The sequence below is a fragment of the Mus caroli genome, unplaced genomic scaffold (assembly GCF_978045245.1).
Source record: "Mus caroli unplaced genomic scaffold, Mus_caroli_1 scaffold_5, whole genome shotgun sequence".
In the NCBI taxonomy this organism is placed as follows: domain Eukaryota; kingdom Metazoa; phylum Chordata; class Mammalia; order Rodentia; family Muridae; genus Mus; species Mus caroli.
In genome coordinates this window covers 58,150,995-58,161,801 of record NW_028227260.1, presented here as the reverse complement: position 1 = coordinate 58,161,801, position 10,807 = coordinate 58,150,995, and the positions used below count along the sequence as shown (strand labels likewise).

General features: G+C 39.8%; 1 pseudogene; it reads left to right on the top strand.

Moving 5' to 3' along the window:
* Positions 1–7,357: 7,357 nt before the first annotated feature.
* On the top strand, positions 7,358–8,129 carry LOC110287356 (riboflavin kinase pseudogene; annotated as a pseudogene).
* Positions 8,130–10,807: the final 2,678 nt, after the last annotated feature.

Sequence of the window (10,807 nt, the reverse complement as noted above, 5' to 3'; positions counted from 1 at the left end):
CATAAACATACAGGAAGCCCACAGAACTCCAAATAGATTAGCAAATTCCTCCTATCATAAAATAGTACACCAATTAACCGAGTAATCCAGAACACCAAATGGACAAAAAAGAAAGACTATTAAAAGTAGTAAGGGGAAAAGGACAAGTAACATATAAAGGCAGACCTATCAGAATTACATCAGATTTCTCAACAGAGATTATAAAAGCCAGAAAATCCTGTGCAAATGTCATAAAGACCCTAAGAGAACACAAATGCCAGCCCAAGCATCCATAAGGAGCAAAATCCCAGTTATAGATGGAGAAGCCAAGATAGTCCATGACAAAACCAAATTTACAAAATATCCTCCAACAAATCCAGCCCTACATAGAATAATAGATAGAAAGTTCCAAAACAAGGAGGGAAATTGCACCCTAGAAATAAAAGGAAAGAAATCTTCTTTGAACAAACCCAAAAGAAGATAGCCACACAACATAAAAATAACATCAAAAGTAACAGGAAGCAACAATCACTATTCCTTAATATATCTTAAAATCAATGGACTCAATTTTACCAGTGAAAAGACATAGACTAGTAGAATGGATACATAAACAGGATCCAGCATTTTGCTGCATGCAAGAAATGTACCTAAGTAAAAAAGACAGGCACTACCTCAGAGTAAAGAGATGGAAAACAATTTTCCAAGCAAATAGTCCCAAGAAACAACCTGGAGTAGCCATAATAACATTGAATAAAATCAACTTTCAATCAAAAATTTTCAAAAAATATAAAGAAGGGCACTTCATACCGATCAAAGGAAAAATAAGCCAAGATAATCTATCAGTTCTGAACATCTATGCTCCAAATGCAAGGGCACCTGTATCCATAATAGACACTTTATTAAAGCTCAAAGCACACATTGTACCTCACACAATAATAGTGGGAGACTTCAACACACCACTCTCGTCAATGAACAGATCATAGAAACAAAAGTAAACAGAGACACAGTGGAACTAACAGAAGTTATGAATCAAATGAGTTTAAAAGATAACTATAGAACATTTCAACCTAAAATAAAAGAATATAACTTCTTCTCAGCACCTCATGGTACCTTCTCCAAAACTGGTCACAAAACAGGCCCCAACAGATACAAGAAGATAGAAATAATCCCATCCATTCTATCAGATCACTATGGATTAAGGCTAGTCTTCAATAAGAACAAAACCAATAGAAAGCCCACATACACATGGAAGGTGAGCAATGCTCTACTCAATGATAGCTTGATCAAAGATGAAATAAAAAAAAGAAATTAAAAACTTTTTAGAATTCAATGAAAATGAAGGCATGACATACAGAAACTTATGGGACACAATGAAAGCAGTCCTAAGAGAAAAATTAGTAACTGTGAGTGCCTCCAAAAAGAAACTAGAGAGAGAATACACTACCTTAAAAGCACATCTGAAAGCTCTAGAACAAAAAGAATCAAATACATGCAAGGGAAGTAGATGGCAGGAAATAATCAAAGTTGGGGCTGAAATCAACCAAGTAGAAACAAAAAGAACTATAAAAAGAATCAACAAAATTATGTGCTGGTTCTTTGAGAAGATCAACGAGATAGATATACCGTTAGCAAGACTAATCAGAGGGCACAGAGAAAATATCCAAATTAACAGAATCAGAAATAAAAAGGAAAACATAACAACAAAAATTGAAGAAATGCAAAAATTCATCAGATTCTACTTCAAAAGCCTAGACTCAATAAAACTGAAAAATCTGGATGAAATGGATAATTTTCTAGACAGATACCAGGAACCAAAGTTAAATTAGGACCAGATAAGCCATCTAGACATTGCCATAAAGAAATAGAAGCAGTAATTAAAATTCTCACAACCAAAAAAGCCCAGAACCAGATTTGTTTACTGCAGAATTCTGAGACCTTCAAAGAAGACCTAATACCAATACTCATCAAACTGTTCCACAAAAGAGAAACAGAAGGAACACTACTCAATTTGTTCTAAGAAGGTAAAGTATGTTTATAATTAAACCACACAGACCCAACAAAGAAAGTGTAACTCAGCCAAGTTATACTTATGAATATCAATGCAAATTACTCAATAAAATTCTTGGAAAAATTCTTGCAACCCAAACCCAAGAATACATCGAAATGATGATCCATCATGATCGAGTAGACTTCATTCAAGGGATGCAGGGATGGTTCAATATATGGACATCCAACAATGTAATCCAATATATATGCAAACTCAAAGAAAAAGGAACATATGATCATTTCATCAGATGCTGAGAAAGCATTTGACAAAATTCAACACCCCTTCATGTAAATGTCTTGGAAAAATAAGGAATTCAAGGACCATGTCTATACATATTAAAAGCAATATACAGTAAACCAGTAGCCAACATCAAACTAAATGCAGAGAAACTTGAAACAATCCCACTAAAATCAGGGACTAGACAAAGCTGCCCACTCTCTCCCTACCTATTCAATATAGTATGCAAAGTCCTAGCCAGAGCTATTAGAAAACAAAAGGAGGTCAAATGGATACAAATTGGAAAGGAAGAAGTCAAAATATCACTATTTGCAGATGATATGATAATATACTTAAGTGACCCCAAAAATTCTACCAGAGACTTAATAAACCTGATAAATAACTTCAGCAATGTGGCTGGATATAAAATTATCTCAAATAAGTGAGTAGCCTTCCTCTACTCAAAGGATACAAAGGCTGAGAAAGAGATTTTAGAAATTACACCCTTCATGGTAGTCACAAATAATATAAAATAACTTGGTGTGACTCTAACCAAGCAAGTGAAAGATCTATATGACAAGAACTTCAGGTCTCTGAAGAAAGAAATCAAAGAAGACCTCAAAAGATGTAAAGATCACCCATACTCGCTGACTGGGAGGATAAATATAAGTTAAAAATGGCCATCTTGCCAAAAGCAATCTACAGATTCAATGCAATCCCCATCAAAATTCCAAATCGATTTTTCATAGAGTTAGAAAGAGCAATTTGCAAATTCATTTGTAATAACAAAAACCACAGGATAACAAAAACTATTCTCAACAATAAAAGAACTTCTGGGGGAATCACCATCCCTAACCTCAAACTGTGTAACAGAGCAATAGTGATAAAAAACTGTGTAGTATTGGGACAGAGACAGGCAGGTAGATCAGTGGAACAGGACTGAAGACCCAGAAATGAACCCACACACCTATGGTCACTTGATCTTTGACAAAAGATCTAAAACTGGTATCCAGTGGAAAAAAAGATAGCGTTTTCGACAAATGGTGCTGGTTCAAATGGCAGTCATCACGTAGAAAAATGCAAATGGATTCATTCTTATCTCTTATCTCCTTGTACAAGGTTCAAATCCAAGTGGATAAAGGCCCTCCACATAAATCCAGATACACTGAAAATAATAGAAGAGAATGTTGAGAAAAGCCTAGAACACATTGGCACGGGGTGAAAGCTCCCAAACAGAACACCAACTGTTTATGCTCTAAGATCAAAAATTGACAGATGGGACTTCATAAAATTGCAAAGCTTTTGCAAGGCAAAGGACAAAATGGCATCCAACAAAAGGGGAAAAACGATCTTGACCTATTATTGTTCATCCAATAGAGAGCTAATATCCAACATATAAAAAGAACTCAAGAAGTTAGATTCCAGAGACCCAAATAACTCTATTAAAATGGGGTATAGAACTAAATAAAGAATTCTCAACTGAGGAGTATGGAATAGCTGAGGAACACTTAAAAAGATGAGCAACATTCTTAGTCATCGGGGAAATACAACTCAAAACAACCCTGAGATTCTATCTTAAATCAGTCAGAATGGCTAAGATCAAAAACTCAGGTGACAACAGATGCTGGCAAGGATGTGGAGAAAGAGAATACTCTACCATTGCTGATGGGATTGCAAGCCGAAACAACCACTCTGGAAATTAGTCTAGTGGTTTTGAAGAAAATGGAAAATAGTACTACCTGAGGACCTAGCTATACCACTCCTGTGCATATACCCAAAATATGCTCAACATATGACAAAGGCACATGGCCCACTATGTTCATAGCTGCCTTACTTATAATATCCAGAAGCTGGAAAGATCCCACATGTCCTTCAACAGAGGAATGAATACAGAAAATGTGGTACATTTATACAATGGAGCACTACTTGACTATTAAAACACAGAAGTGGATGCTCACAGTCAGCTAGTGAATGGATCACAGGGCCCCCAATGGAGGAGCTGGAGAACGTACCAAAGGAGCTGAAGGGATCTGCAACCCTATGGGTGGAACAACATTATGAACTAACCAGTACCCCGGAGCTCCTTGACTCTAGCTGCATATGTATCAAAAGATGGCCTAGTCGGCCATCACTGGAAAGAGAGGCCCATTGGACATGCAAACTTTATATGCCCCAGTACAGGGGAACGCCAGGGCCAAAAACGTGGGAATGGGTGGGTAGGGAAGTAGGGGGGAGGGTATGGGGGACTTTTGGGATAGCATTGGAAATGTAATTGAGCAAAAGATGTAATTAAAAAAAAAACCGATGACTTCATGAAATTCTTAAGCAAATGGATGGAACTAGAAAATTTAATCCTGAGTGGGGTAACACAATCACAAAAGAACACACATGATATGCACTCAGTGATAAGTAGATATTAGCCTAAATGCTTGGAATACCCAAGACACATTTCACAGTCCATGTGAAGGTCAAGAAGATGGAAGACAAAAGTGTGGGTGTCCTTCTTAGAAGGGGGAATAAAATATTCAATGGATGAAATATGGTGACAATGTGTGAAGCCCCACCTGGGAACCCATCCCATATATAGACTCCAAACTCAGATACTATTGTGAATGCCAAGAAGTGCTTGCTGACAGGAGCCTGATATAACTGTCTCCTGAGAAGCTTTTCCAAGCCTGGCAAATAAAGAGGCAGATGCTTGCAGTCAACCATTGAACTGACCATGGAGTCTCTGATGTAGAAGTTAGAGAAAGGACTGAAGCATTTGCAAGCCCAAAGGAAGAACAACAATATCAACTGACCAGACACCCCAGAGTGCCCAGTGTCTAAACCACCAGCCAAAGAGAACACTTGGAGGGTCCCATGGCTCCATCCACATATGTAGCAGAGGATGGCCTTGTAGGACATCAATGCGAGGAGATGCCCTTGGTCTGTGGAAGGCTCAATGCCCCAGTGTAGGGGAATGCCAAAGTGGTGAGGCTAGAGTGTTTGCATGGGTGGGTCAGCACCCTCGTAGAAGCAGAGGGAGGGAGGATGGGATAGGGTATTTCTGGAGGGGAAACTGGAAAAGGAGATAACATTTGAAATGTAAATAAATAAAATATCCAATAAAAGAATAAGAAAGAAAAGAAAAAAAGAAAGAAATATGTACCTTTGGGATCCAGATTGAATGTGAACAGTTTTATGCATTACTTTAAAAAATGACACCATAGATCCATAGTTACCATGGATCTATCAGGAGATGCTGTTTGTGGCCTAGACTGTTAGACCAAACATAGCAAAAAAACAGAGGAAGAAATTCCATGATCTCAAACCCCAAATTTGAGTTCATAAGTATTACCATACAAATTGAAACAGTGAACACCAAACATTGTAGCCTGGATCTTGTTTTAATTTCCCCTCCTTCTCTAAGGACAAGATGTTACTTAGTGCCATTTTATCCCAAATAAGCATGGTGTGTACTGAGATCATATGGATCTAAGATGTTCAATGTTGGCTGGATTTAAAACCTTTTTTTTTCTTTTTTTCTTGGATATTTTCTTTATTTATATTTCAAATGGTATCCCCTTTCCTGATTTCCCCTCTGAAAAACACCCTCCCCCATCCGTCCCCCCGCCCCGCTCCCCCTGCTCACCAACCCACCCAATCCTATTTCATGACCCTGGCATTCGCCCAAATTGGGGCATAGAGCTTTCACAGGACAAAGGGACTCTCCTCCCATTGATGTCTGACTAGGCCATCCTCTGCTACATATGCAGCTGGAGCCATGAGTCCCACCATGTGTGTTCTTTGGTTGATGGTTTAGTCCCTGGTAGCTCTGGAGTTACTGGCTAGTTCATATTGTTGTTGCTCCTATGGGGCTGCAAATCCCTTCAGCTCCTTGGGTACTTTCTCTAGCTCCTTCATTGGGGACCCTGTGCTCCATCTAATGTATGACTATGAGCACCAACTTCTGTATTAGTCAGGCACTGGCAGAGCCTCTCAGGAGAGAGCTATATCAGGCTTCTGTTAGCAAGCACTTGTTGGCATCTGCAATAGTGTCTGGGCTTGGTGGCTGTTTGTGGGATGGATCCCCAGGTGAGTCAGTCTCTGGATGGTCATTTCTTCAGTCCACACTTTTTTCTCTCTGACTCCTTCCATGGGTATTTTCTTCCCCATTTCTAAGATGGATCAAAGTATCCACACTATGGTCTTCTTTTTCTTGAAAACCTTAGAAGCCTTGTATAGTGCTTTACCCAACTGCTGGAAGGCATCATCTACCATAGTGAGACTTAACCATGCCAAGAGGCATGTTAAGTCTCTTCCCATGTCATTTCCTTCTATCAAACCCAACCCAAAGTTTTCCATGTTCTCTGAGGGAACTAGATGGAGAGGGAAAATCTCATAATGAGGGGGGGGAGGGAGAGGGAGAAGGAGAGGGAGAGAGAGGAGAGAGAGAGACGGAGACAGAGAGACAGACAGAGAGAGAGAGAATGAATGAACTTGAATGAACATTGTTCCATTTCTCTTATCTCTCCTTAGTTAAATCATTAAATGGTGTGAGAAAGCTTCTTATCCAACCAGAAGAATTGGATACCCCTGTTTGGGGAAATGTATCATTTCTTTCGTTTCTCATTTTATTTGCTTTATAGCTCTTTTACCTAGGTTATTTCACCATTTTAGTTTATCTTGTGCTCAAGGCCACATTGTGGATATTTCTCTGACACTGGGTTTCATAACAAGGAAATCTTTCAAGCCCCAGGTTGACCTGACCACCAATGGAATACTTTGATGTTTTCCATAGCCTTTCTTACCTATGGTCTGTGTAGAATGTTCTTGGTATCCATGGCAATTTCTTTGGGGCCAGCCCTCCCTGCATTGTCCAAAGTCTTCCAAACTCCAGGTTCTTTTGCTGACCTGGCACATACCAAAGGCTAGAGCACTGAGGTGCTACTCCCCCACCACCCACAAAAAATAAAAGCAAAAAGTAAAATAAGAGATTGTGGCAGGTGTCTCGCTCCGCCGGCCCAGCTCCCGCGGGATCCCTCGGCTGGTCCGGGCACCTGTGCTGCACTCACTGCGGCTCTGTTGCAGGTACCGAGCGAGGAGCAGCCCGCGTCCTCCCGTGGTCAGCTTCATGAAAAGCCTGCCTTTCTTCTGCCGTGGCCAGGTGGTGCATGGCTTCGGCCGGGGCTCCAAGCAACTGGGCATCCCCACAGCCAATTTTCCTGAACAAGTGGTAGACAATCTTCCAGCTGATGTGTCCACTGGCATTTATTATGGTTGGGCCAGCGTTGGGAGCGGTGATGTCCATAAAATGGTGGTGAGCATAGGATGGAACCCGTACTATAAGAATGTGAAAAAGTCCATGGAAACCCACATCATCCATACCTTCAAAGAGGACTTCTATGGGGAAATTCTCAATGTGGCCATTGTTGGCTATCTCAGACCTGAAAAGAACTTTGATTCTTTAGAGTCACTTATTTCTGCAATTCAAGGTGATATTGAAGATGCTAAAAAGCAACTGGATTTACCCGGACATTTGAAACTCAAAGATGACAATTTCTTCCAAGTTTCTAAAGCCAAAATTATGAATTGCCACTAATGAAAAGTCCCTTACCTGCCTACCACTAGTGTCGCAGCGCTTCTGATACAGTCTCATCTTGACCATATTTTAAATCAAGCGTTTCCCTGTAGCTGTCAAGAGGTCTCCAGCAGTTCACTCCATCATGTTGCACAGTACTAAGAGACTCATTCAGAAATCAAGACTTTAAATGTAATATGTTGATTAAAATGTAGCACTAGAAAGCTTTTACTGAAAATAAAGTCTGTGAGTGTGGGTAGAAAAGCAAGTTCCTGAGGAAAACTTGGAGGACTGACCATAGTTCTTGTGACTGAGTGTGCTGGCACTGGCACTGGCGAGCCCAGCCAGCATGTACTGCTGAACAGAGGCTTTCCAGGAAGTGCAACACACACACACACACACACACACACACACACACACACACACACACACAGCTTACCCATGGAGGAAAAACCTAGAGTTACTTTTCTCATTTTGTGCATTGATATATTTTTACAATCCTGCAAACTTCCCTGAGTCTTGAGTCACTCACGACTGCCCCTGAGGTCACTTCCTGGTAGTGTCCCAGTGCTCTGTGTGCAGTTACTTCAGGTTGAAGTGGCCTCGATCGCCCCGCATCAGGGCTTTTGCTTTTCTTCACAGTATGAGGATCCAACCCAGTGCCTTACACACCAGGCAAGTGTGACCCCTGAGCTAGGCTCCCGCCCCCTTTACTTTTTGAAGCCATACGATGGATGTCTGCATGTTGCCTTTTTGAAGATTAGGTGGTTTTGCTCTTTAACATTTTTGTGACTTTGGTTTATTTTCTTCTCATGTCACCCAGAGATTACTTGTGTGTGTGTCATTCTGCTCAAAACTAAATGGTGGTCAGGTTCAAGTATGCATTTTATTTTTAAGAAAAATAAAACAAGCTGCATTTATAGACTTGCTTGGAATTGAAATGAACATAGCCAGGTCCTACCCAACCTTGCCCTGCCTTTTTTTTTTTTTTTTTAAAGTGTGGTCCTGTGCTTTCAAAGTAAGTACAGTTCTCTATGACCAGGCACCTAAACATAATTTAAAAGTCCTTGTAGCTTCAGAACCGGATATATCAGCTCCAGTTGCATATCTCTATATCTCCTGATTTCCCTCTTGGTTTTCCCCTGGTTCCTCCCCTTTCCCTCTTGGTGGCCTGAGTTGTTTATGTTGGCAGAAGGTTGATATTGGATGCTCGATTGCTGCAGCCTCACCGGAGCATTGACTCATCATTTGTTGAATGGCAACAGGTTTGCCGGGGCAGAGGCACTGCCTAAGTGGAAGCGTGCACGTGAAAATAGAAAGGTAATTTAACAACACACAGACACCCAGAGACTTGGTCTCTGCATGTGTGTGCAAGTAGTGGTGTGGGGAGGGATGGGACTCACTCAACCCTGTGAATGTGTTCTATGGCTGAGCAACATCCCTAGCCTTCAAAATAGAATTTTTGATGTTGGAAATCCCATATTTAAAGGAAACCTTAATTATCAATGGATTTATGAAGGAAAGTTAAAAAACAAGTATGCACAGTACAAAATAGAACTGTGGCTTTTTTTTTTTTTTTTTAGTAAGAATAGCTTGTTAGTAAGTATATCAGTGTTCATGGCTAATGTTATCTCATTTTGTAATTTTGTTAGGGCTTTGTTAATTCTCTAGAATTCAAAAACTATTATTGATGTATTATAAGAAATTACACTACCACGTTGATTAGTCTGAATGTTTGCAGGCATTGGAATAAAATTTGACTGTTATTTTTTCCCTCAAAAAAAAAAAAAAGAGAGAGATTGTGGGATGTGTTTCCCCGGGAAGGGGGATTGAAGTAGTCCTTCTGTGTGCTATGTTCTCAGACTGAGACCCTAAAGTTATAGAAATATGATTATGGTCTCAAAGAAAGAGATCACCAATTTATTGAAATGTCTCCTCAAGACAAAACTTACTCTTCATCAAGAGAGTGTGCTCAGAGAAATTGACATATTATTTTATGTTTTCTTGATGAATACCTAAAACCTAACTTGAAATGAAAGGTTTATAATACTGATGTGAAATAACAAAATGATGCACAGTTTCTGTTGAACAAATCTGAGTGAGGGGACAATGTATGCTTTTCTTGGGATGTCTTCCTGAAATATAATATCTTGGAATCTAGAATGTGGTTATTATTAATTCATGTTTTGGAGGTAGCAGAGAAAATCCTTATTCTTATTTTTTTTTCAATTTTTTATTAGATATTTTCTTCAATTATATTTCGAATGCTATCCTGAAAGTCCCCTATACCCTCCCCCCGCCCTACTCCCCTACCCACCCACTCCCACTTCTTGGCTCTGGTGCTCCCCTGTACTCGGGCATATAAAGTTTGCAATACCAAGGGGCCTCTCTTTCCAATGATGGCCAACTAGGCCATCTTCTGCTACATATGCAGCTAGAGACATGAGCTCTGGGGGTACTGGTTAGTTCATATTGTTGTTCCACCTATAGGGTTGCAGACCCCTTCAGCTCCTTGGGTACTTTCTCTAGCTTCTCCATTGGGGGCCCTGTATTCCATCCAATAGATGACTGTGAGCATCCACTTCTGTATTTGCCAGGCACTGGCCTAGCCTCACATGAGATAGCTATATCAAGGTCCTTTCTGCAAAATCTTGCTGGCATATGCAATAGTGTCTGCACTTGGTGGTTGGAAAATCCTTATTCTTACATTGATTTTTTTTTTGCTTACTTTATGATCAATAAGTTCTTTTAACTTCCAAAAATTGGAAATATCATGCCATGTTTAAAGGAAGAAAGTCATGATCTCTTTCAATTTATATGCTAAGAAAGGACCTGAATCAGTTGCAGCTCTGATCTTGTGTGCATAATGGTTAAGAGGTCACTCTATAGGCATTAAGATGTTTTATTCTTAATGTATTTATTCATAAGATGTTTCACTCTATAGGCATTCAATATGATTTAAGTCTGTAAGCCAATTACATACAATCACCAATCCTTTATTT